The sequence below is a fragment of the Xenopus laevis genome, chromosome 9_10S (genome assembly GCF_017654675.1).
Source record: "Xenopus laevis strain J_2021 chromosome 9_10S, Xenopus_laevis_v10.1, whole genome shotgun sequence".
Classification (NCBI taxonomy): Eukaryota; Metazoa; Chordata; class Amphibia; order Anura; family Pipidae; genus Xenopus; species Xenopus laevis.
Window position 1 is genome coordinate 62605635 of NC_054388.1, and position 3922 is coordinate 62609556.

The following is a 3922-nucleotide window of genomic DNA, read 5'->3' on the forward strand; positions in this document are numbered from 1 at the left end:
TTGTTTTTACTTCTGGCTGTAGAAACAATAACAAATAAAGTGGGGGTGTGTGACAAAGGACTTCGGCACTTCCTAGATTTCTAGATTTGTACTTCTGTTCCTGTTGCTCCCAGTATTCGATACTTACATTCCACTGCAAACCAAAAGCTGTAAAAAGTAATAAGGCTGAAGGTTATGGAGCCAAGAAACAGCAATGCTCTTCTACCTACATGAAATGACTTCCTTCTATTTCCTTTTTCAGTACAGGTATAGGGGTCCGTTTACTAAAGTGCGGTAAATCTGACTTTAAATTTCCGCATGTTATCGCTGAGAATATTTTTAAGACAGATTATTCGCAGCGACTAAGTTTACTAAACAGCGGTGCGCTCAGAAGTCATTGCGATCACTTGCGGTAACTACGTTAAGGAACCAGCTTACGTTAGCGGTAATTTTAGCGAGTTGCGAATTTTCTTGCGAAAAATTAAGTTTTTGTGAATATTTATGCTATAAAATAGTCTTGTTTTATGGCGGTTATTATGGCAATTTTTACTGTGACATTTATGGCCAGAAATGCATCTTCAAAACTCATAAACTTTATTGACTGATGATTATACCATCCAACAACATTACCAGAGTAACGCCAATCAAACATGTCTGCATCATATAAACCCTTCTGCCAATAGAATCATAGGAACAAGAAATGATACCAGTCAATCTCTTTGCTTCATAGAAATGCACAGTTTAATGTAGCCAATCACAATGAAACCAAAAAAGTGTAGAGGCTGACGAATACTTGACTGTGATGCCGCTGCCAATAATACGACTCTGAGCTGAAACTGCTGCTGTTGCAGATGGAAGCAGAAGCCAAAACATCCTGTCAGCAATAGCTACAGATCTCTCTCCTGTCAGCAAAGAATGATGGGTAAAAAAAAACAGTATTATGGGATATTTCCTGCCCCTTAGAGAATTTTCTGGCGAAAAAAATACTTTTACGCCACTACATAGGTGGGGGTAAAAGTTTGCGAATATTCTGGCGTTAATTTTGTCTTTAGCACATTTCGCTGTTTAGTAAACCATGTGTTAATGTGTACGTAGCGTTATTTTCGGCGAATGCGATAACTGGCGAACAATTATTCTTGCGCAAGAAAATTCACAAATTTATATTTACCGCAGGTTAGTAAACTGGCGATAACATATTTGGCGAAAATTCTGTCTATATATTGTGCGAATATGTTTAACGCACTTTAGTAAACGGATCCCATAGTATGAGAATGTGGGTGGGGATACTTCCCCAGGTTAGAAAAAAAGAACTTGTTTCACAGTCCTAAAGACAGTGTCACTTTATTTATGCCATTTAAATGCTTGTGAAATGCAATTTAAATGCAGCTCGCGCACTGGCGATTTCCACCCGCAGCGGCCGATTTCTGCCCAGATAATCTTGTACGGAGGGGGGCGGGGGCCCGGCTGCACGTCCCGCACCAGGGCCCCCCCCGGGGCCAGCTCCCTCCAGTTACGTTACTGCCTGGGACCTCTGCATGCCACAGTCCCTGCATGCCATGCAGTGGCCCATCATACCTCCCAACCGTCCAGTTTTCTGAGGGACAGTCCTGATTTTGACATCTCAACCCACAGTCCCGACTTGCAGTTTAAAGGGCAATTTCACCTTCATTAGCAAAATTGTTACATAAAACATTGCCCTAAAACTCCCAGAAATTTGTTCATACTTCCATAACCTGCCAATTTTTGTAAAATGGACATGGTAATTGGGGAGTGTGGCCATAAAATGGATGTGGTTAAATATGTTCGATGTGCTACATGTGTTAGATGATCGTATAGAATAAATGAATCTGCGCTCAGCCAATTCCAGGCAGTAAATGAGTGCTTCTATCCTCTAGGAGTAGATGTACCGACCATCTGTTGCATACGTGATTAGTTGTAGAAGAGGAGAGCACTACAGACGCAGATTAACTGCTAGTGGTTAATGTTTATTTTAAAGCTGCTATGCATAGCAGCTTTAAAATAAACATTAACCACTAGCAGTTAATCTGCGTCTGTAGTGCTCTCCTCTTCTACAACTAATCACGTATGTGTTAGATGATCCCTGTTCTAGGCCCTGTTCAGTGTCAGTCGTGTGGGGATGCAGAATATCAAGGAAGGGGGAAGTGGGTCTGGGCTGTCGGGGCCATTCGTTTATTCTTGATGTCCCCAGCCCATTCCGACCCGATCACCATCCTGGAGCATCTTTGAGATCTAGCATGGGTGCAAAGTGGCAGCCTTAAATGATAAGAAAAATGTACTGTGCAGGAGTCCTAAACTGCAAGTTCTATGTCAAGGTCCAATTTAAGAGAACAATATTAGTATCACATGTAAAAGCATGTTTTGTATTAAGGTCCAGTGTGAGCACATGCTGTGAGTCAAGTTATCATGTACAGGCATGGTCAGAATCAAGGTTCAATGTAAAGAGTATGGTCTGTGTTATAAGAGTGTGGTTTTTTCAATGTCCCATGAGCATGGTGTTTGTTAGGGTCCCATGTAAGATCATGGTCTTTGTCAAGGTCCCATGTAAAAAAGCATGCTCTGTGTCAAGGTATCATATAAGCATATGGTCTACCAATGAAAATAGAAGGGGTTGTTCTTGAGATGGCTAGAGCCATTCACCTGTTACATTGCTATTGTCTCCCATTATACAGTAATGAAAGAATACGCGTGTGATTGATAGTACAAGGTTTTTGGATTCTTTTTATAATTCTTCCCAGGATCACAATCCCTGGATAGCCGCAACAAATCCTTTATTGTTACTGGATAGCTGAGATGCTGAACAGTTAATACAGATTTTAAAACAATGAAACTTTATAGGGTGATCCTTGACATTGGTATCAATGTATAACCCACTAATGGTGCATTTTGCATGCTGGTAACTGAAGAGAGCTTGTAACCTTTCTCTCTGCTGCAACAAAACTCTCCGGGAATGTCAGCTACAAGCCTCAGGTAGCGTTATAACACTGCAAAAGATATATAAAGTTTCCCTAGTGATTGAAAGCTGCTATTAACACACGGTCTTCCCACATCTCATCTGGCTCTCTGAAGGTACACATCATCATGGGTCTAACAAGTCCCTTCTAGGGCCACAGTTTAAGGCAGCCTAAACCCTCCATAAAAATGCTGAGTCCCGTAACCTTCTACAATAATTGGTCCACATCTAATAACTTAGGATTCTCGCTTACCTATACTATAATTACTATTGTGATGGACTGAAGCTTGCAGTATGATATATCCCTCATTAATAGTAATTGATAATGTTGACAGTTGCAGTCCAGCAATATTTGGTGTGAACAAGGGTATTTGGGTATATGGGCACTAATGTAAAAGAAAGTTGGCAAAATGTATGCACTCATTAGGATTATTTTCCCAGAAAAAAAGAGAAACCAAGTGCTACAGAATAGGGCTCCATGATTTAATCTGGGTGCTACAATTACATTTAGGATAGCTAGGGACAGGTTTTCTAATCAGCTAGTCTTGTTTGCTTATATCACTCCAAAGGCAGCCAATGTCCCCTCCTCCCAGACAACCTCAAGTGTTAAAAATGATTAAATAAAGGAACCCAAGTGAACATTCCTCTGCTCAGCACAACACTGGTGCAATGCTACAAATTACCCATTTCCTCGGGCTGTCCTGTTTAGGATTGAAGGTAAGGAGAAGTAACAGTTGCAATGATTGTGCCTCTTACCTGCTTGAATGTGACAACCATGTGCTACTTTAAGCATGTGCAGAGACAGCCTCGAAAAAGAGTAAAAGCATTTGAAGGCTGAAAGCTCATAAACACAGTAAATGTTCCTGAGTCTGGTGCGCTTGTTCGATATAGAATCCCCAATGTCTAAATCAACACAGTACCACAAGGTATAGGATTAGCTCAGCCTTGTAGGAATAAGGTATTGTATATGCA